Source organism: Choloepus didactylus, chromosome X (assembly GCF_015220235.1).
Source record: "Choloepus didactylus isolate mChoDid1 chromosome X, mChoDid1.pri, whole genome shotgun sequence".
Classification (NCBI taxonomy): Eukaryota; Metazoa; Chordata; class Mammalia; order Pilosa; family Megalonychidae; genus Choloepus; species Choloepus didactylus.
In genome coordinates, this window is record NC_051334.1 from 943414 (window position 1) to 967955 (window position 24542).

At 38.7% G+C, this 24542-nt stretch overlaps 1 protein-coding gene across 3 annotated transcripts in view; it reads right to left on the minus strand.

Moving 5' to 3' along the window:
* STS (steroid sulfatase) overlaps window positions 1–24542 on the minus strand; it is a 646106-nt gene that overhangs the window by 210255 nt on the left and 411309 nt on the right. For all 3 annotated transcript variants that reach the window (XM_037821492.1, XM_037821493.1, XM_037821494.1), the window contains exon 12: window positions 22736–22816. The gene's annotated coding sequence lies outside the window, so the exon portion shown is untranslated. The remainder of the gene's footprint in view (window positions 1–22735; window positions 22817–24542) is intronic.

The window sequence follows — 24542 nt, forward strand, 5'->3', positions numbered from 1 at the left end:
TTCTTGGGAGGAGTTCTGATAGATGCTGTTAGTAGAATGCTATTTTAATATAACCAAAAAGTTCATTTTGATTGCTGTGTGTGCTCATAGAAACTAATTGTCTCAGGCTCTGTGTGAAGGCTCTGTCAAAAGACAGATTTTCAGACATATTTGAGAGACAGACCGACTTTAATTCATACAAGATAATTCTATTCACAAATGTGTTCTTTGCTATTACCTGGGTTATTGTATGTGACCTGGTTTTGGGCACTTCATAATGGAACGTTGCAAAGTTCCAGAGAAGAATTTCAATTTTAGAAATGCAAATGGAAAGTAGTAACATTCAACAGCAGCGACTTCAAAATTGGCAAGTTCATCAATATTTATGAAGTTGGATTACAGTCAATTACAGATGATGCAATCATCATTTAAAGCTATCTTCTGTGACTTAATTTTAAAGTTTAAATATATGTGGTAGTCATGATGTTTTAGTATTTAATTGCCTGTTACCTAGGTCTAAATTCTAGGAGTTATAGTCACATTGAAAAATGAACCCTAAAATAATCAGCTTTCATTTATTTCATATTATATTCACACTTTAAATGGCAAGTTAATTGAAAGTGTGTGCAGTTAACATATTTCACAATTTGGATGTGCATTTAAAATATAACTTTGAAATGCATTTTGCTAAAGCAAGGCTGAACATGTAATTTGAACATTTTTTAAAACCTTGACATTTTCATGAAAGTGTTCACCAATGGCTTCTGAACATGGCAGATTTGGGTATTTAATGATTAAAAAAATTCTCAGTATAATGGTACAACTGGATTAATATCTCACCAAATACTTTTAGAAATAAAACATAAATAAATGAAAAGGGTGTTGTCAACAGCAATTCTCTATGTGTGAGAGAAAGGGAGAAATGTTTGCTTCTATAGGACCAGGCACAGTGTCTAGAATATAATCAGTAATCAATACATGTTTGTTAAGTAGTAAATGAGGCTTATGTGTAATCTTTAACCAAAGACTTTGAGGATCCCAGGCAATTATTTGGAAAACTTATACCAGCCCTTCCAATCAAGACTTGGGGTGACAACACCCATATCTTCATCTCTTTATTCCAAACATGGCTTTACCTGTGTTACTCTATCAATTTAATGAGATTTGAGAAGACATCATTGAATTTCTTCATTAATAGCTCATTGGTTATATTTGGGAGGAGTTTCATGGGCGTCCTAGGAGGAAAAGGAAGATATCTAGGGGTGACAGAGTAAAGGGTAAGTGTGGGTGGGGGGCTTTATTATTTGGGGTTTGGTGGAATTCAACAACTTTTAGCCAAGTCTGTTGAAAATTTCAAGAAAAATATGCAAGAGCAAAGTATTCTTGATAAAGCTTACACATTTAAGAAGAACTGATAGGCATCTCATTATGTAAAATGACAATATTTCCCTGTTATTTTTATGAGGGAAACCACTGCCCTAATAAGTCACCAAATCCTTTGTTGTTTCTGAATACCATTGTAGAGATTCAGACTCAATATCATGGGTCTACCACTGTTTTTCCATAAGAGATTTAGTTTTCCCATATCTGTTCTTGAATAGGAGTATAACTAACCCCCATGTGCCCACAAATAGAATAAACATATTCCACCAATCTAAATAAACAGGACAACATAGAAGATGTGCCTCTGGTTAGTTGAGAGCCCTGCAAAAATAGAATTGTTGGCTGCAGGATTTTGAGGGCATCTCTTTAAGTTTGGTCCCAAGTAAGATGGAGAACAGTGGTCAGTAATTGTGGCCCAAAATCCACTGCCAGGTTTTGTACAACCTGCAAGCTAAGGATGGTTTTTACAGTTTTGAATGGCTGGAAAAAATTACATGGAATTCAAATTCCACTGTTGATGAAGTTTTATGGGAACACAGCATGCCCATTCATTTACATATTGTCTATGGCGGCTTTCCTGAGACAAAGGCAGAGTTGAGTGGTATGGCAGAGACACAACTAACAGAGCCTAAAATATTTATTATCTGGCCCTTGACAGAAATGAATTGCTGATGTCTGGTCTAGGGCACCTGAATGTTTGAAGGTTAGATTGAGAAAAAAAATAAAGAAAGATTTATCAGGCAAAGGAATATCATTTTACCCTCTAATATCTTATAATACAAATATTTGAAGATGTTCAATAGTAAACAATTCAGGTAAAGGAAATCCCAAACCACTAAGAATTGACAAAGAAGGTGAAAGCTAAGAAAGATATGAGAGGAGGATACTTATGTTTACATTGTTAAGCTAAAGTATCTACCACAATTCTACACAAAATTTGATGAGCTCTTGGTACCCAAGTCAAAAAAAAAAAAAAAAAAAAAAAGGAAACCTCTCTTCTGCCTCTCTTTCTCTCTCTTTCTCTGAGAGTAATTTTTTCTCTTCTGCCTCTCTTTCTCTCTCTTTCTCTGAGAGTAATTTTTCAAGTTGATTTCTATCAACACTTTTTATTAACCTATAGGATCAGAAATATCTGTGCCTGGGGACCAGCCTGATGAGTTAGTCCTTTGTTTAATGGGAACCTGTACACATAGAGGTAGTCCCAAAGCTGGGGCAATGGCCAAAGAAAAGAGGTGGCAGTGCTAATTAAAGGGAATCCAATTTTCTCAGGTTTAAAGCTCTTAGGGCATAAACATAAGACAATTTTTCTCTTGTCTGTTGCTTTTCCTTAGGAAATTAAGAGAAAGTATCAACCTGTGGGGTTTTAGCCCCAAACACCTGCTCTGACTTCCAAAAAAGGTTTTGTTTTATTTACTCTAGAAAAGTTTTGCACCACAATCAACAGATCATTTTAGGAATGGATTTTTCAATCGATGGCTTCTGTAATTCCCAGGGCAGGCTTTCCAAGAAAAAAAAAATTGTCAAACAAATATATTTTATAAAGAAAGGACTTGAACATAAAAATGTTCTAAAATTGATTGTGGTGATGAAAGCACAACTCTGTGATTATACTAAAAACCATCAATTATACACTCTGGGTAGATTGTATGGTATGTGAATATATCTCAATAAAACTGCTTTTAAAAAAAGGGCCTTGAAAATGAGGTTTGTGGAGATTTAAGTGTCCATTCTCACATGCAGCTTATTTGTTTCTTTTAAGTGGAGCAATTTAAAGGAAAATACAATTTAAAGGACTTGCCACCAGCAGTTTTTTTGAATATTTTAAATTCAGAACCTCATGGAATCCATAGGATCATCATGTTTTGAAACAATCTTCCTTTCTTGAATATATTGATATTTTTGAAACAAGGGACTCACATTTTCAAAGGGAAGAGATTTAATGCAATCTACATTTCAGGTTCTTTCTACACAAAAGAAATAGATGTTTCTCTCTCTCAAGGAAATGGCCACTCCACCTTGACCATAAAACAGATAATGTGGCATCTTTCAGTATGCCAAAGGCATGAGAAGAGTGGGTGTTTTATCCCTGTCTAAGTACTATACTTTCTTTCTTCCGAAGAAGATGACATAAATTGGAAAGGCCATGTGCTCAATTCTTGGAAATAAATAACTGACTGTTACAAATGAACAGAGTTCCCATCACTGATTAGTATAGCAAGAAATTCCATGAGTAGGTTATCATTCAAAGTTCTTGTGTTACTCTGGAGAAGTTCTGGGCCGTTTTTGAGCTGCACAAGACACTGACATTATAAAATACCTGGCAAATACATTACTTAACTGGTAGCCTCACGATGGAAATACTAACCATTCAATTACAAACTATTGCAGCGTGTGATTCATGATGACCTGCTTGGAGACCATATTCTCACCCTGAAGATCAAAAGCTATACAAGGCATTCATCTTAAATTTCAGGACATCTCTTTGGAACAGATGGCATTCTAGAAACTGATGCTTATTCATCGGCTTTGAATTACTGTGTGTGCCCTTCTGAAAGAAGTCACCTTGGGGACGCCTCATAAGAGATGATTCTCCCAGTGTCTCAGTAACCACCAGGACATATTGCAGCAGGAATGGAAATGCTAGAGAATAAATACAAACTAGTGGCCCCAAGGTCAACCAGGAAACATCTGGAAGGCTTAAACACAGGACACATTTGGTTGCCCAATCTTGAACTCATGCCCATTTTTTTAATTGACTTAATTTTTTTAGAACAGTTTTCGATTTTCAAAAAAATTAAAAAGACCAGAGTTCCCATGTACAGAGTCAGATTTGTAGATGCTTCCAAGTATGACCATTAATTACACCTTTGAACTGGAGGGTGGGCACGTTCAGTGGCACAGCTTAAATTAAAAAATATTGCGGCAAAATCCCTTGAGTGATGAGTTGAACAAGGCCTTCAGAGATTAGGTCATGGGGCTGAAGTCAAGAAGCTCATTGTAGGTCACAGAAATTTTTTTCTTTAATTGTAATTTAGTGAATTTCCAGTTGAAAAACAATAAAGGTTTAATGTAAGTAGGACCATTTAAAAAAAAATCACATAGCTTTAGTTTTTCTTCCTTCCTTCCTTCCTTTCCTTTCCTTTCCTTTCCTTTCCTTTCCTTTCCTTACTTAAAGAAACACAGGTAGCATTTTCAGATTTGTACCTGGGCATTAAAGACAATAGAGATATTGAGAATTTTAGGAATTTCAAAAGATTCATGACAAGCAAAAAGAAGCTAAATGGAAAATGGAGTTAAGGGGATTATGGTCTGGCATAAAGAAAGCAGTGGGAAAAGTTAATCTTCAAGTGCACATAGGATGCAGCCACTACATTATATCTTTACCGAAAATGGGAGAAGTGGTCAAGAGCAAAAGTCTAAGGCATGAATTAGGTTAGAGAGAGAGAAAAGTATCTTTTGATTCACTTTAGCTTTAATATTCTGTAATGGAGTCCTGCAGAAGCTTACAGAAATGCTTTGCTTGAACATCTTTAAGAACACATTGACAATTATCTGTCACCCTGGAAGAGTTCTAAGAGTAAAGCCTACAAAAATAGGGATGAAATAGGCAATATGCATGGGTTCACTATTGCCATTCTCTTTTGTAAATGTTTTACAAGCCTCAGATTAATTATATGCATCCATTTAACAAATAACGGTAGAGGACCTGCTGGGTTCTGTCCATTACACATCTTGCTAAGCCCTCCGAAGAAGTAAGAACGATCGGTACCACTATGTCTATTTTGGTATTCCAAAAGCAGTGGGAGAAAGGTTTACATATGCAGTGAGATATAATTTAAGGCAGAAAGCATCTAGTACAAAGCAGAGGTACCAATAAAATGCTAAAGCAACTCAGGTGGAGAAGGGGTATTTATGAAAGACACATGGCAATGGGATCCTATACGGTTGAGAAGACAGGATCTCCCCAAGGTCAACACAGCTAACAATGCCATAGTTACATAAATGAAAGTTTTGGGCAATGATACAAGAGACAGCACAGGATGTATGTGATCTCTTCTGGAAGAGAAAGAGAGCACTGTGAAACAGAGGACATCAAAGTTAAGCAGCTTCTGCAGGAAACCTTAAAAAAAATCATTTTGGCTACATAAAACTTTTAAATTTTTTACTTGATTTAAAAAGTTTTCATTTTAGAAGAGTTTTAGATCTACAGAAATATTGGGATGACACTTGCTTTCCCCATCATTAACATTATATGTCGATACAGTACATTTGTCACAATTAATAAACAAAAGGAGACACACTATTATTAACTAAGACTCATGTTTTATTCATAGTCCCTTAGTTTTACCAAATTTCCCATGTTTAGCTGTCATGTCTCCTTAACTGTGATGGTTTCTCAAACTTTCCTTGATTTTGATGACCTTGACAGTTTTGAAGAACACTTGTCAGGCATTTTGTAGAATGTCTGTCAATTGGGATTTGTCTGATGTTTTTTCCTCATGATCAAACAGGAGTTACAGTTTGGGTGAGAAGACCACAGAGCTGAAATGCCATTTTCATCAAATCACATCAGGAGTGCGTGCTATCAATATGATTTATCATTGTTGATGTTGACCTTGATCACCTGGCTGAGCTGGTGTTTGTCAAGATTCTCCACTGTAAAGTCACTTTTTTTACCCCTTTTTATCCTCTACTCTTTGGAAGGAAGTTATTCAGCACAGCCCACACTTAAGGAATGGGGAGTCATGCTCCAATTTTTGCAGATAGTTTCTTCAAAAATTATTTAGAATTCTGAGAGGGGAATTTACCTCTTTTCCCCATTTAGTTATTATTCAATCACTTCTTTATATCAGTATGGACCAATGACATAAATTTTCATACTGAAATAAAACTTTATAGTGACTCCCTCTTTATTCTGGTGTCATAAAAAAATACCTGATACGTGTCTTTTGGACCCAATCCTTCAAAAGTCTTCAAATATTTTAGAGGTAGGTTCTTCTTCTTGTGGTATTTATTCACTTGTTGGGTTCTCTAAAGCTTCAACAATTTTGCATGTGCTAGGATTGAAAGAATCTCATTACACACATGAAAGCATGTTTTATTAAGAGGGAATGCCTAACTCTTTCTTCTGGGATTTCTAAGTTTCAGATTTATAAGATTCTAACGTACTGAAAATTCTTTCTGGATGGCGCTGAGCAATTTTGTAAAATGAGTAGGTAAACTTGACCCTGAGTTCCTCCTAAGAACTGGGTTTTGCTGAACAACCAACAACATAAGCATTTGCATCAGTCCTGTGTTCATCTGAAATTATTACAACTTTAAATTTTACATGGCCTTTATAGCTACTGCTCTAGATGTTCTGTGGTTAAAATCGAATACTTCCCATTATGGATCTAGAAACACAAAGAGCTTTCATTGGTAACTGTGATGTGGAGGGTGGCCCAGATTCTTCTAGCAGTTAAACCAGGTGGGAAATGAAAAAAAAAAAAAAATTTACCAAGTCATCATATGCTCAACCTAAATACTTGGAGAAGTGTACACCTGCAAAAGATTACTTCTGTATCCAAGGTGTGCTTTCTTAAAAGATGCTCTGTGGAAGACATCTGTGTGCAAACTCCATTGGCGTGCGTGGGTAAATCCGTGTCTTTCCAAAGTTCTGTCATCTTAATGTTTTAAACTAGTTAGCGCTCTCCTAAGACCAATAGGAGCAAGACATTTCATTTTGGTACAACTCTGCTGCAAAAATATGTTTTTAATAATGCAACTCTAAGTGTGCACTCTGATAGCTAGCACGGTGGGGTTTCGATCATAAAGACTGCATGGGAGCCTTACTGCCTGGGGCTCCTGGAAGACAGAAGCGCAGGGATAAACAGACCAGGGAGAGGCTCACAACTCACTTCTTAGCCTACTAAGATTTATTCCTGAAGGCAACTTGAGAGCCACCCTCCAACTGGAAGCACAGTACATTACTAAACCTCGAATTCTCTTCATTCTCTCACTGAAAAGGACCTCCATGCTTCACTGCAAAAAGCAATTTGCTGATTCATCATTTGCACAAGACGTCAGAGATCGAGAACAGGAACATGCACCCCACTTTGCCCTTCTCCAGTTGAACACGCGCTCATTCTGTACACAGATGTGCAAAGCAAACATGCCTTCTTTACCTTTTAAAAGCAGAGCTCATCTTTCTCATCCCATGGAGAGTGGGAGATAATCACAAACTCTCAGCCCATCGATTTAGATTATGACAGTTTGTTTTGTTTTAATAGTTTTTAGGAGGACTATTGGGGTAAATGCACTCATACTTCTCCGCAAGATGACATCTGTGTGTTTAGGCAAAGGAACATGACCCCAAGGTACTGGGAGAAAGGGAGCCTTAGATCTGCGTGGATGGCCTGAATGCTGGCTTTTCTCTGCTATGGAGGAATCTATGTGGTCTGGTTTCTAGATTGAGCTGACACTTGTCCAGTCCGCACAGCTGGGAGGATGGACCGGCAGCCTGCCCTGCAGCCACAGGTTCCTGGTCTCTGAGTCCGCACGTGGCAACCCTTTCCTTCCTTCCCTAACCTCTGCTGATCTCCAGACCATCTTATCACTTCCATATCTCCATAAACCTCTGAGCCCTCCCTGGGTCCCACACAGGTGCAGGAGACAACAAGCCTTGCCTCCAACCCACCAAGATGTGTCCCGCAGACAACATGCCCGCAACTCTTCCCAAACCAGTGATAGTCCTGGCATTCCAACGGCTGGATTCTTTGAGAGCCTGTGAGCTTCCCAGCATAAAGCATGGAGGGAGCTGCTAATTTTCTCTACCACTGTTTATGTAGCCCATCCCCAAAGAGAAGGGGCAAGCTTCCCACGTTATTCCTTTTCGGAACAGAATTCCGCTCTATCCCGTCATCCTTCAAGATGACACCAAACCCCCAACTCATCCTGAAAGGCAGCCATGGTGTCCTCACCACATCATGGAAGGGACACCAGTTGGCCAAGCATTGCTATTGTCACAAGTTATGTAAGCCCATTGGGAACTGGAGATTATCGAAAGCAAAAATATTGCCCTTGTTACTCACAGTTCACTTAGCAAAATGCAAAGAGAGTCACTGTGTGAGAGCTCCTTTAGAGCTTCTAACCATGTTCACCCTCAATCTTTCCCTCCTCTTTTGTATCTAATAGCTGAGCCAGGCCATCGAAATAGCTATCAAATGGGTGCAGTAAAATGATATTCCATTCTGTTCGCGTACCCCTGCACAAGTCCCATCCCTCCCGACGACAACATATTTGGCTTGCATCATAGGTTAGTTCAAGTCAAAGTATTTGTTGCTGGACTAAGCTGGTTATTTGCTCTGTTTTTAAGCCCTGGGGACTCTTCTGTTCTGATTAGCTGCAATATCTCAATTCAGGAACTATGGGGCACTGATGTCTTTTTATGTAGGAGCACAGAAGGATTGCCAGCAGAATTACAGAGCACTTTCTGAGTCAGCCCAATATTACAGTCTGATGAAAAGAAAAATGAGGGAGAAAGCTGCCCCAGAGAAGAGGTAGGATCCTTTACGAGTCCATCAAGCAGAAGGTGGCACGGTGAGGCCTTAGGTACCTGGTCAGATAATTGTCTACTTGATAGCATCTAAATGGTTTAAAAGGCTCTAATCTGCCACAGGCACCCCATTTTCCTTCTTATTGATAACTCCTCTGAGCTGCACCATGTTACTAGACAAAAATGAGAAGCCTGAGCCCAGCCAACTCCGTGATTATGATTAGACTCCAGATCTGCCAGGCCTTTGGAGACAATGGATGAGGGCAGAGTACCAAAGCAATTGCATTTTGGCAAAGCCAGATAGGGCAACTAAAGGGGTTCAGGAGAGGGACACATGACTGCAGAGCTGGAGATGGATAGTGGACTAAAGCAACAGCAAGGCCAAGTGATGGTTGACTACTAGAGGAAAACTGTGCAGGTGGAGATGAAGAGGGTGACTTTACAGGAAGAACATGGGCCCTCTAGACCAAGCAGGGACAAGGCAGCTCTGTCTCTTTCTAGATGGGTGACTACAGACAACTGAATCACGCCAGTCTCAGTTTCCTCCCGTGCAAACCATGGACACTTAAACCCAATTATCAGCATTGTTTGTAGGAGTAGAGGCAGATTCCCATCACAAAACACAATTCCAGACAAGAGGCAAATTATCAGGAAGGGCAGATGTTTTCGTTTGGTAAAATTATTGCAGACTATTATTTTAATTTAAAAAAAATTAACAGTAGTTCCCATTTTGGATGTGAATTAACGGAACATAGCTGCCCCATGGTGTAGGAGCAGTTTTGTGGTCTAATCAAGTAACTGGTGTGAATGAGTAAAGTCACTCCACGCCTTTTTTTTTTTTACAACTTGGAAACTTTAATTTCCAGCTCTGTCACTTTCTACCTGAGAGACAGCTGATCAATAATTAAACTCATGACGTCTCAGCTGCCTCAACTCTGAAAAGGGGTGAGTCACAGGGCTTTGTGAAAATTAAGAGATGGCACATGTAAAAACACTTGGCACATAAAAATACTCAGCTAATATTAGTTCACTTCATTTTCTGCTGTAAACTTTACAGCAAGCAAGAATTTATCTCATGCTTTATTAGTTCCAAGAAAGGAGCCTTCTTTTGGTTATCACTGTGGTTAAGAACTGTCATGACTTTGTTGGGGAAACATTTTCTGCTTTTCCTCCGTGATCAGTGTTCTTATTGCACCTTTGATTTGTCCATTTATCTCACTCCCAGTAGCCGGCATTGTGCTTCCCGTGTCAAGTTCACAGGTTTATATACCTTTTAGGCCTTCCAGATGTGCAGTCTGACGACATCATCTTACTACATGTGGATCCCTTTTGAACATCGTCTACTCTGCAATGCCGAGTTCCAAGCTTGAGTCACATCCCACGTGCATGTGGGAACAAATGTGTGGCTGTCTCTGCATTAATGTTTACTCTGCCTTGGCAGACGCACATCTAAGGCTACGGCGGCTTCTATGTATATTTCCTATGTTTTCATGTTTCTTCTGACCTGCTGAGGAGAAGTTATCTCATCCTTCTTTTCTGTTGCACACATCCTGCCACCTCATGATAAAAGAACAAGGCCACTTGTGCTTTGAGCCCCTGGGGATGCGTCTGCTTTCTCAGTCACATTCATCTGCACAGCTAACAATAGCATTCCAATTTTCACCTCCCACCAGAAAGGGAAACAGGTGTGAATGCAAGTGCATGCCTAGTGTTTGAACCACAGCACGTCCCCGTTGCTGTGTCCAATGCTTTTATTACCTATGGAGCGCATGTCACCCTTTAGGGTCAATACCCCCTGGAAGGTACCTCTGGATCCTGCAAGTCCTCCTGTGTTTCAGTTGCCCTGCTTTCAAACCATGGCAAGACCATCTGTGATGACCCACACAGAAAGATTGCCCTGGTACAATTCACTGGAGATGTTCTCCAAGATGGTGTATTAAAGAAAATGAGCAAAGTGACAAGGAGGACCTAATGGAGAAAATGCCAAAGAAAGAGCATCTTCCTACAGTCGTGGTCCCCCTTAGCTAGATAAATGCTCAGGCGAGGCAGGGAGCTTCAGTTGCTTAAAGCCTTTTACTTATATGGACTTTATTCTGTAGCAGACACTGATTTGTGTGGCAACAGACTGGGCATCTAATAGAGTGACAAACATTGGCAGATTCTTTAGCATAGCCTCATCCTTTAGCTCATTTTTATCAAGAAAAAGGTTGTTCCCAGAGCACGTTCACCTCAATTGCTGAAATACTTGAGGCTTAAGTTTTGTTTTGCTTTCCTTGGACAGAGTAAAAATGATGACCTCAGTACTTGAAGTTCAGTCATAGAAGAAGGAGCAATGACGGCAGCTGGGAACTTGTTATAAATGCAGAGTGTCAAATGTACCAACGTTTGTCACTCTATCAGATGCCCACTCAAAACCAACCAAATCAGAATCTGAATTTTAACAAGATCTCTGGGTGATTTGCATGCATCTTAAAGTCTGCAAAGCACTGACCTGAAGCATGGCAAGAGGGGAAGACACCATGTTTTACAAATTTAGGCCAATTTTGGCTACACATTGAAAATCACCTTAGGGAATTTAAAAAAAGATTCCTATGTAGTTGCTACCCCTTGGCACTGGAGTGCTTTAAAACCCCCTTGTCTAGATTGATGTGCAGCAAAGATTGAGAACCACTGTTTTTATTAGTATTCGGAAGAAAAGACAGAAAATCCCTAAACTTTTTAAGATACAAATAAAAAATTCATATATAATTTTTGGAAGGGAACCCCTAAAAATGGTACCAAGCTGGTAGGAACTAAAAATGAAACTAATGTAAAACTACATGCTGACAAGGCGGCACTTCCAAATTTTAAGAAATTTCACTCACTCATGAGCATGCTCTGGGAGTGACCTTTTTCTTGATAAAAATGAACTAAAGGATGAAGCTATGCCAAGGAATCTACCAACGTTTGTCACTCTATCAGATGCCCAGTCTTTTTCATCTTAGTATCAGAGGCAGAAGGACCTGAGATTTTACCCTCCTTGCAAGTTAACAAGTTATCCTGCCACAGGATCATGGCAGAAGGCATGAAACTTCTGGGTCAGAGACAAAGGAAAGCTTATTACCCATGGCCCCCAAGTGGCATGGGCATATTTGGCTCAGTTGTGCTTGCACCAGACTTCCACGAGAGTGAAGCAGATGGGCTGAGATGAACACATACACATGCAGTAATTATATCTTAAGAGAGGAACCCTGAGTTTAAGGAACCTGAATTTTTAATAATGCACAGTAGATATTCTTGCCCTTTGCTCTGGAGGAAAACGCTCTGTTTCCAAAGCAGTTCATCGCACAAATGTCCTGGAAAAGATAGTCTTGAGTCAAGGGTAGATAGCAACTCACTCACAAGTTACAGAGAACTGAGAGAGAGACCCATAGAGAACTTGTGCCCAACAACTGGTACAAAAAGTTTTCATTAATGACTTAAAAGAATGATGGCATTTCCACCTGTGTTGCTAAATAAAATTTCAGTTAGTTGAACACTGTTTCCCTGCTGACTTCAATTATAAACTCAGACATTAACTTAAATAGCAAGGAGAGTTAACACTTTTTATCTAATTAAATCACCTTGTATGGAAGCTGTTCTTTAAAATCAAATATTTAAAGAAAGAAATATAACTTTCTCATTAACCTAATCAAGGATATAGTAAGAATATTTAAAATACATTTAGGCTGAGATGGGTGCACTTACCACTAAAATGCTGATTGTAAAATTCTACTTGAGCAAGGATTAAAATGTGTCCTGCTTTGAGCACTGGGTGCTTTTAATTTTCCAGGAATGCATTTATGGGGGAAAAATAGCATCAAAAGTTATGATGGACTTGGATCGCCAGAGTTCATAAGTAATTTAAATAGGTTAGGTCATCTAAATGTAATAATGGAAAACTTGAAAAAAATCATAGTGCAAATTAATAAAAAATGAGTTTACAGATAGACTTTTCAATTAGGCATTCTTAATAAGAAGATTCGTTTGCCTGTGTCCAATCAAGCCAGAATCTTAGACACCAATTCAAGTACCAACAGATATTCTTCCATTACTTCCATTAAATCTTCTCTATAATATGGAAATCTATTAAGCGTGCATGATAGTTAAATATTAATAAATAATAAACAAATAGACATGATTTAACATTATAATAAATGTTATGATGTAACATAATATAATGCTGACATTGAAAACAGAGTAAAATATAAGGCACTGATAATGAAACTGTCTGCCGCACACAAGGACCTGCTGTGGACATGAACATGAAAACAATCATAAGGATGACAATTCGCATGCATCCAACGCTAATAATTTGCCCAAGACCATATCAAGCTCTCTATGTAAATGGTTCATTTAATTCAAACAAATACCTTGGTGTCACTACTCTTACAGATATCCCCATTTTATGGATAAAGAAGCAAAGGGTTGGAGGGTTTCTGTAGTTTACACAAGGTCATTTTAATTGCAGCAGGGCTGTGAATGTAGCCACAGCCAAGCTCTTTCACATCAGCACTTTTGCTAATTAAAAAAATAAATAAAATCTTAAAAATCCCCCCTACACTTCCAGTTTTATACACAAAGTAATTATTTTATATTTCTTATAGGTATGCTTGAAACCATCCCTTTACATTTTGTTTCTAGCTGATTTAAAAATACTTTGCTAAGAAACAATAACAGCTAAAAATTTTACCAGAAGCCCTGTGGTCTCCTGGATTTTTCAAACGACAGAGAGATGATAGGCTTGTGTGCACAGTTTTATCTATTATCTAACCTTATAAAAACAAAAATCTAAAAATGCTTACATTCTCATTTTAAATCAACAATTCTCATTTTTAATGTTTCACTTCAATCTTCTCCTTGTACATAAACCATTGCAATCTCACATGGATAAAATTTTGTTCTTGCCTTGTCACTTAATTGGTTATGAACATTTTTCAATGTTATAAAAATTTAGGGATTGTCATTTCAATGGCAGAATAACATCCCGCTCAGTTTATGCAACAAAATTTCTTACTCATTCCCCTAACACTTGAGTTGTTGTCAGTACTCCTTTTCCTCCTTTGGGATTATGTCCTAATAGATGTCTTTAAAAACAATAGCAGAGAGTAAAGTAGATATTTAACTTGATGGCTCTTCAAGCATCTTATCCAATGGCCCTTTATAAGAGTCTGACCAGCAGAAAATGTGTTATTATTGAATTTTCATTATAAGCTTAATGGAAGAGTGTACTACACCATTATTTTACATTTCCTCCCTAACTTTATTAGCGTAAAATAGATTTCAATTTTTGTTGCTGGGTATATTTAGCTGCCAGGGGAGAATCCCTCTCACCCTAACTCAAGAATACCAGATTCACTGTATGACCACAGCTCTCCTGGAGACAAAGGGAATCTGTAAAGCAGGTCGCAGAAGAAGGGGGCGGAGAGATCTGCAGAACTCAAGCCTCCACGATCATGCAACTTTGCTCCATGGATCTGCTTCTTGTCATCTGTTCTGGCTTGCTAATGCTGCTGTTTTGCAAAACACCAGAAATGGACTGGCTTTTATAAAGGGGGTTTATTTGGTTACAAAGTTACAGTGTTAAGGCCATAAAGTGTCCCAGGTAAGGCATCAACAATCAGGTACCTTCACTGAAGGATGGCCGATGACGTCTGGAAAACCTCTATTAGCTGGGAAGGCACGTGGCTGGTGTCTGCTTGCTCCCAGGTTGCATTTCAAAATGGCGTTCTCCAAAATGCTGCTCTTGGGGTGTTTTGTCCTCTTAGCTGCAGCTGCTCTGTGTTCCTTCTGTTTGTCATCTGTTTTATATGGCTCCAGTGATTTAATTCAGACCCACCCTGAATGGGTGGGGTAACACCTCCATGGAAATTATCCAATCAAAGGTCTCACCCACAGTTGATTGAGTCACATCTCCATGGAAACACTCAAAGATTCCAACCTAATCAACACTAATACATCTGCCCCCACAAAGTTGCAACAAAGATAATAGCATTTTGGGGGACATAATACATCCAAACTGGCACATCATCCAACAGGAACCAGCTCTTGGAATGTCTTTCAGGAGCATAAACTCTATAGAGAGTCTGATTTGTTGCTGACCCACCCATCCATTGCTTCCTCCTTCGCCAGACTGACATCTTCCCCAAGCCAATCTGCTGTGAAAGCAGCAGGAGGACTGCATTGTACCTGCTCACCTGCTCAGCAGTCCTTGGGAGCTGGAGGGTCTTCTCCGAGAAGAGAAGGAACCCGAGCCAGAGCAGTGCTCTGAAACTGAATGCATGCAGCAATACCCAGGTGGCCTAGTAAATGGCAGGTTCTGATCCACAGCTCTGAGATGCTGCATTTCTAACAAGCTTCCAGGTGAGGCCAGTGCTATGTGACTGAACTCTGAGCAGCTACCTATGGCTGCTGGTTCTCAAACTGGGCTGAAAATGGGAGTCACCTGGGGCACTTTAAAATAACCGTGGACAAATCAGCAAGTCGAGAATGGCAGTGGTTCTCAACAAGGGCAGTTTTGCTTCCCCTCCCTGGGGGGCTATCTGGCAATGTCTGGGGACATTTTTCGTTGCCACAACCAGAGGGAGGGGTGCTTTGGCATCTAGTGGGGAGAGGCCAGGGATGCTGCTCCACATCCTCCAATAATGCACTAGACAGTCCCCAAAAAAGACAATGACCCAGCCCCAATGTCAATCGTGCCGACGCTGAGAAACCCTCGAGCAGGCTATTGCCACAAATCACATCTACCCTATCTGGTGTTTATTATCACACTATAAAATTAACTTTGCAATATTTCACTGATGGCTGATTGGCTAATGTATGGGAAAATAGGTATGAGTACTGATAATTAGCTTGGTTTAACTGCTACTAGAACAGTAATCAGATCTGGATTTGGTTCCACTTTGGGACAACATGACAGTAGATGTCTCCCCCAAGTGTGGTAAATTTGGGGGTGATTCTTCTTGATATTGTTCTTTTATTTAAACTGTGAATTCTGCAAGGCCGATTTTTGAGAACAAATCATTGCACTGTGCTGCTTTAAATATGAAACTCCTTAAGAAAGGCTTTTCTTTGTTTTAACGTGTTCTCCTTTGCACAGTACAGTGTAGCAAAGTGTTTTATAAATGGGGCGTTTTATGACCTACTTGAAAAGTAAAATCTCCTACACTGTCAGAGTGGAACTGGAAGGTGGTTCGTAGAATTGTTCATCAAAGTGATAAACTTAGCACTCCACAGAAAGAGGCAGCTGATGTTACTTGTAGAAATACCAGGGAAACACTTTTTATGGATTTTATTCCATGCAGTAGCTTATCTTTTATTTTCTATATTTCCTTCACAGCTCTGCAAAAATTCTTCACAGAAGGAAAAAAGAAAATACATGGCTGGCATTTTTACCGAGGCACAGAAACCATGCATATGTATAAAACAAATGGAAGGAAAGCATATCTGTCACCCAGAACTATGTAAGTTCAAATCAAAAGACCAGGAAATAGTATTTATCAGGAACTTTCATTAATGTCATTTAAAAAAAATTTGTAAAAGAGCCTTCAGTGTTGGTTCAAATTGTTTACTCATACAAGCAAAAACAACGTGAATATACTGATGATTGTCAAGTTTTGATATATGTGTGTATGTTTATTTCTATTATCAATCATTTTTCTCTACCATCAATCTATTTATTATCTATCTATATGATCATCTATGTCATCACCTAACTATATCTATTATCTATCTAAATAATCGTCTCTTATCTCATCATCTATCTATATCTATCTTTGTATTATTTATCCATCTATCATCAATCTATATAATCATCTACCTACCTCTATTTATCATCTATCTATATCTATCATCATCATCATCCATCTCTATCTATCTATCTAATCTATAATCCAAATACACAAGTGTTGCAAAACACACTTGAGTATATACAGGTCAGAGCTAACTTTCATCATAAAATATGTTTCTCAGTATTTCAAGAGTAGAGGGTGTTCTGGTTTGCTAATGCTGCCATTTTGCAAAACACCAGAAATGGACTGGCTTTTACAAAGGGGGTTTATTGGTTACAAAGTTACAGTCTTAAGGCCATGAAGTGTCCAAGATAAGGCATCAACAACAGGGTACCTTCACTGGAGGATGGCTGATAGTGTCTGAAAACCTCTGTTAGCTGGGAAGGCACGTGGCTGGCATCCGCTTGCTCTCAGGTTGCATTTCAAAATGGCGGTCTCCAAAATGTTGCTCTTGGGGCGTTTTGTCCTCTCTTAGCTGCAGCTCCTCTTCAAAATGTCACTCTTGGTTGCTCTGAGTTCCTTCTGTTTGTCAGCTCTTTATATGGCTCCAGTGATTTAATTCAGACCCACCCTGAATGGGCAGGGTAACACCTCCATGGAAATTATCTAATCAAAGGTCTTGCCCACAGTTGACTGAGTCACATCTCCATGGAAACACTCAATCAATAGGTTCCAACCTCATCAATACTAATACCTCTGCCCCGCACAAGACTGCATCAAAGAACATGACATTTTGGGTGACATAATACATCCAAACTGGCCCAGAGGGCATCAGCTGACTTTTTCCCCTCTCTGATGGAGATTTGTGGGATACTAATTTTTATTGAGTAGGTATTGTGAAAAAGATTTTACATTTAATGCACATTTAATCTTCACAGCAGTATTCTGATATAAGCATATTTATATTAGCTAGTATATGAAAAAAGTAAGAAGGTAATTGATCTGCTCAAGGACATACAGCAGGATTTGAACTTGGGTCTGAACCCAAAGCCCAGCTCTTATGACGTATTATACTGCCTTCTAGAACTAGGGATATCCCTCAGCCTCTTCCAGGGATGGCTGCCCAACCACATTCTCATAAGCAGAATGACTGGAAATCTGTATTATTTCAGCCCATGTAATGATTATGGAGATTGATTCGATAAGGAGGCAACAGCTAGAATGGATGGAAGAGATAGCTGAGGGGATAGGATTAGTTAAACCACAGGCAGGTTCAGTTAGTAAACAGAGGCACGTGCTTCCCAAATCTTGACCCAGGTCCCCATTTCCACATCCTGATTTGCAATTCTGCTCAGCGCTAGACTCCATTACGCCTGGCCTGGAGCTTGAGTACTGGAGTGTTTCTGCAGATGCCCAGCTCCCGGAGACACCCTGCCAGGTTTGGGAACGAGTCGCTGCTTCTACATCATTCTCATCCTGTTTCCATGCTGAGATGCATCCCCAGCACTGAACAGATGGCAAATGTGAGTTGAAAGTATGAGTGATTCGCATACAGGACCAGATACCGAATCCTAAGCCTTGGGCAGCTGGGCAATGCAGGGGAAAGACTTCCAGCACCAAGAGATGGGAGCTCCCTGCAGTCCTGACCCTGACTGTCATGGCTCCGGGATCTTGGACAAGCCCCATGCACAGCTGGGTGGGTGCTCCGGCTCACTGAGCCAGGTCCTCGTGAGACCCCTTAGGGCACTCCTGGGGGAGGAAGCATCTGAAGATGGTCTGACCTGTAAAAATCTTCATCAAATACTTCACTACATGCTTTTCTGATGTTAACAACACAAAAGCTACGCATTGGTGCCATTTGTGCATATTTTCAATATCTGTGACTTCAGCAAACAGTTTTATAGGGTATCTTTTCATAACATCAAACAATCATTATTTTGAATTATTGTTATTTAACAATACACATTTATGTAACATTAATAAATTGTGAGTGTTTGTTTTGGGGGAATTCTGTGTTTGGATCACTTTTAGCTACCATGGAGACTGGTAAATAAAACTGTTTGCTTCCCATATGCATCTCAAAGGACTCTCAAGCCCTCTCTTTATGAGCAAGTGTAAGTGCTGTATATCGAGGTACCCTAATAAAACCTTGGAATCCTTGAAATCTCAAGCTGTCTTGACTCAGCTTTCCTCTGAAGCCTTCCTGAGAGAATGTGCCATCTCTGTAGGATCATCGGCTTAAAGATGAGCAGAGGACATTTGTCTAATTTAGGCACACGAGCAGACTTCAGCAAATGGGCTCAAATCCAGGCGGCCGGCAGATGAGCTCTCACACATGCAAGCTCCAAATATTGGTTTTCAAGTGGAGCAGCACTGGGAGGGGAAGAGAGCCGGGAGTGAGTGGCAACCGTGGGTGCGCCGGCTGGAGCACTGTGTCCAGGGAAGATCTCAGACAGCCAGGACGGGGTTGGAGGATGCTTGTCTGGCTGACAGAGGTGGGAAATTACATGCACCGAGGAAAAAAGGGAGCGAGTGAGATCAAGTGGTAAAGACCCAAGAGCCCAAATGCTGCTCACCCTTATGTATAAGTGATGGCGCCACACCAGACAGGCGGGTGGGAGCCCCTGGAGGCAGAACGAGGGCTCAGGAAGAAAAGTAAATGCAAACGATCCCAGCTGGAGAACCACAATCCATACCCCAAGTTCTGACACAAACTCTGCATGGCAAATAACATTTTTAAAAATATTATTTCACAGGAAGCAGACCGTGTCTTACTGTAAGAACTAAAATTTCAAGCACTGCCTTGATATCTCTGAGCAGGTATACAGATGAGTTATTTCCATCCTCGCCATTTCTTGTTGTAATGCACTATATTCAGAGCACTTGGATGGGGCTATCAACTGAGAAATTTGATAGCATTAGGAAACATTGGCCTTTCCTTTCCATTTTCACCCCACCTTTTTCCCACTCATTTCCCTTCCCGTAGTATATTATTCATACGGTTTTAATTCTGCACAACTAAGAACTGTATCATGCCCGTTTGCTCTGGATGCTATGTGCTGAGCTATAACAAGATGTTGCTTCTTTTGTTATCTGTGTACAGCTGCTTGCTTTAAAGTAGTCAGTTCTGAAATAGCTTTCCTGGCACATCTAAAATAAAAGCATTGCATGCAAAAGATAAAGAAAAGGAAACAACACATGGATTTGTGATTGCATTCTGCCAATGCTTAGCGTCATCACAGGAAAACACTCAGAGCTGTCAGGGCTCACGTGCTTTTCAGGTACATGTTTCAGGTGGTGCTGCACCTTAAACCCTCTTCTCTCAGTGAGTTTAATAATGAGTCAAAATTCACATCTGCCACAAAAGACCAATTTTTGTGCATATGATTAAAACATAAAAAATGATATGATAAAAATTATCTGGGTCTATGACATTATTATTTTCTTTTAAATGTTTCAAGAGTTACAGGGAGAAGTTGCTTCACTAAATGCTTTTTAGCCATTCTCAAATCAAGACTTCCCTGAATTACTTCCCATAACCATCACTGGATGCACTGATAGTTATAGCAGCCAGAGAGCAGCTGTCAGTGGGGGAAAAGAAGTGCCAGAAATTAAGCAAGGGTTTGTTCAAAACATGAAATCATGAGTTAAATTTAAGTTAAATTACGAGTACAGCAAGGATACAAGTTTCCTTACTGTGTCAGAAATGAACACTTCATGCAATCATCAACTAATAATGTTTCCTAGTAAGATGCTATTACCACTTAGTGTTCCTTTCATGAGTAACCTGTTGTATTTCTCAAGTAGACAAAATAATATTAAGTGGAGTTATCTTTTATTTTAGATTCTCCATTACATATAGTAAAGATCCCAAAGTAGCTTTAAATGATGATAGCAGCAAGAAAGAAAAAATAATCTATATTTTAAAAATTCACCTAAACTTTTATTAGCACTAAAGGAAGAAAAAGTAGAAAGGAGGATGATGAATATTTCTTGATTGTATAACTATCTTCGTCATGCGAACACACTCATCCTTTTCTCACACTGGGCATAAATAGTATAAAGCTTAAACAGACATCTATATTCTCTACATCCCTACAGAAATGAACTAAATCTAGTGTAAATATTTGAGATTATTTTTCCATATTTTCCTTGTCTTTTAATAAATCTTTTAGTAAATAATCCAGCATTATAAGAATACCTTTTCTTCAAACACGTCTGGAATGTTATTCTCACGTAAAAGACAAATGAGAGGAACAGTTCATGGCTATACTCTGTGGTGGTTTGGAGCTGTCTGCACCCCAGAAAAATGTTCTTTAAGTTGATCCATTCCTGTGGGTGTGAACCCCTGTAAGTAGGACCTTTTGATGAGGTTACTTTAGTTAGGTGAGGCCACCTTAACCAGGATGGGTCTTACTCCTATTACTGAAGGCCTTATAGGGAAGGCCATAGAGCAGGAGAAAGCCACAGGGAGCGGCCAAGACAAAACTCAATGGAACCCGGGAGAGAAAGGAGGAGCCAGGAGAGGCCGCCATGTGCCTTGCCAGGGACAGAAAAGCCAAGGAGCAAGGATCGCCAGCAGCCAGCCCCAGAACGACAGAGTCTTCGGGGAGAAAGCATCGCCGTGATGACACCTTGACTTTTAACTTCTAGCCTCAAAGCCATGAGCCAATAAATTCCTGTTGTTTAAGCTGACCCACTTCATGGTATTTGTTTTGGCAGCTAGGAAAGTAAAACACACTCTGAGCATTTTCAGCCTTTTTTTTTCAAAATAGTAAATTGCCTTCTTAGACTTGCTACATTACTTGAGCAATTTAACTGATTGCTCAGCAGTCAGTTATTACTGAATAACGGCTGTGCAATCTGACACTTTATTACACTTAAAAGAGCAGGTGCTTCTTTGAAACATCTGACATCTTGGCTTCTCACAATAGGATATGGTTTGGGATTGTTTTCCATCCTCAAGTTTCCAGATGCTCTACTTGGTGGTTTCTAGATAAATACACGGTCCACGTTGTTATGTGACTTTGAAAGAAGCAAAACAAAACAAAGCAAACCCTAAGCTTACTTTTTTTTTTTTTTTTTTTTTTATTCCTAAGCTTACTTTTAGCCCTTCCATTTTTAAACAGGATTTCAGTAGCTTTATTATACTACCTCCCTACTCTTAGTTAAGCTGCAGAAAACAAAGGAAACCACAGGTCATCTAATCAACAAAAAGTGTGAATTTCGTTGGAAGCACTTTACTAAAATAATAGTTACTTTAAACCCTGCCAATTGGAAACCTGATGTGGAATAAAAAATTTTCTTCCATACCTGAAGATAAACTATGTATGTAAAAATCTTATATCTTATCACTTACTTTCTAGGGTATACATATATATATATTTATATACTTAATGTGGACTGCAATGAATACATATGGCTGGCAATTTAAGAAAGGTGTCCTGTGAACATTTCACATCTCAGATTATTAAAGAACAAAGATAAAGCAAAGCAAGTTTGTTTTACATCCTCTATATTTACCCTTACAAAACCAGATAGAATATGAGGCGGGAGGCTCAGATTCTTGTCCACAGACCAAAGAGTGAAATAAATTGGTAAATATATTTCCATTTCTGATGAATCAATGACCTGTTTTAATTTACCTATTGTTATCCAATAATTGAAATCCATAACTATTTCTCAAGATTATATAAAAATTAAGCTCTACAACAATCTTAGAAAGTCCTAAAATTATTAAATTTAAACACCATGTTGTTTTAGGACTTTGAGCTTCTCAAATCTTTACTTTAATATCCAGAATTTAAAGAGACAGAGAGAGAGAGAGAGAGAGAACAATAAAGACAAGAAAAGAAACAAAAGCCCACTAACCTGAAATGTGAGTAACAAATATTAAGGAAATTTAAACTAGTAAGACAGAATTCAATTTTTAAATCTGTGATTCCATTGTTTGTTTAGGGGTTGCTTCATTAATTAAGAACTTTCAAAGGAACATAAACTTGGAAAACTAGTATGAATAATTATAATTACTCACTAGAAATAGTGTTTTCACCTGGAAAAGTAGTATAAAGATAAACAGCCAAAAAAGTACCTGTTGTTTATGATCCTTGAAGTTGAATCCCACTTAGCAGTTCTCTTGGTTTTCTTCAATTCCTCTTGACATATGAAGTATCTGGAAAAGGAAGTTCAGAGGAAAACTGTCATAATACTGACTATTGGACCTGAAATACCTTAGGTGTGGGATGATAATGATAAAGGACCATTTGGTTATTCATAGAAAAGACTTTCTTGGATTGAAATAATCCTCAAACTCTGGCTGAAGGCAAGAAGGCTACTGTCCTATACATTCATGAAAATTAAAAAAATTCAGTATCTCCATCCATTAATTGAGATTGGTGAATGCATTTATCAGGGATAAATCTTACAATTTGTATCATCATTCCAATAAAAAAAAATTCTCATTACCTACATATACTATTATATGTGGAGGATCTACTAAAAATGGTCCCAAATGAAAGTCATCTGGCTGAATTACTCTGTAATAGAGATCTTCAGTTCTTATATGTGGGAGAATAAAAACACCATGTCACAAATTGTGTAACTGACTGTGAATGAGGAAGTCCAGAAAAAATGAAGTCCTGTAGAAATCACTTTTACAAATTTTAATTCCTCCACATTTTACCCTTCATTTCATTTTTTTGGGAGGCCAATTTTATATGGTTTTCACACTTCTAAGTACAGTCCCAGAACCAGTAAGATGAATTCAAATATATTTGAAATTTCTAACTTGTTATTTTCTTAAATATCAGAAATATTTAATCAGAGTGCCTTAAGTCAAACTAGTGGAGATCAAAATGATCTTGAGATGTATTTGCTTTATGTTTATGAGGATGATCATTTTGCATAAAATGCCTTTTGTGTCTCTGTGTTTGAGAAAGCATAAATGTTTCCAATTATCTCTCAATTTTATTCTTGCTCAGATGAGAAGAGAAAAGGAGAAAGGGAGCATCATTTATTTGAGGAGTTCTTATTCTAAGTGCCTAACAGCTGTAGTCAGTTCTGAGTTCCTCCAATGATTTCCATGTTGTTTACTACACTCTATTCTACCCGGGGAATCAATGGGGAGAAAGGCGGTTGGGAAAAGAAATGAGCTTGTCTATGCCTTCCATGTACATATTGGATAAAATATACAAATGTGAGCTCTGAAACCATTATCTAAACCTGCCCACCAAGTTTGTAGCAATGTTTACTCCATCTTTGGGATCTTGGTAGCTTTAAAAGTGGGGGAATGTTCTAGAATGTTCCATCCTACTTTACTAACCACTATAATTCCTTCTATACCTAATCCTTAATGGTTTCTCTTAACTATCTTCCAAAGTCCAAGTCCTGAATACACCCCTGTTATACCATGAGACCCCTAAATTGCATGAAAAATGTTCAATGTAATGATGTTCAAATATTAAATTGATCTGTCAGAGCTCAGTGAAGCTATGAAACAAGTCTCCTACCCTGGGTTATTTTAATTCCCTAAAAGACTCCTAATTCCAACACATAATAGGTATACTATAGTTCAGACAACTCCCATCTCTCTGCAGTAAGTAAATGGAATAAAAATTTTGTTCCATAAAGAATTTAGTGTGTAGAGAAAACCCTTTTATAAAGTCAAGAAAAAGGTTTTGCTGTATTGGAATTGAGAATATATTGTTTTTCCTGGATCATGTCTTTGGAGTTTTCATTTTTCTCTTTAAAGTGGAGAAATATGTTTTGTTAAATACACCAGAAACACTGAGACACTTTAGTTTCTACCAAGGCCTCAGACATTGGTTAGCATTCATTTTGGTAGTTGTCAAAGTCTTTGTCTGCCTTAGAAATTTATTATTTGTTCCTTCTAAAATTAT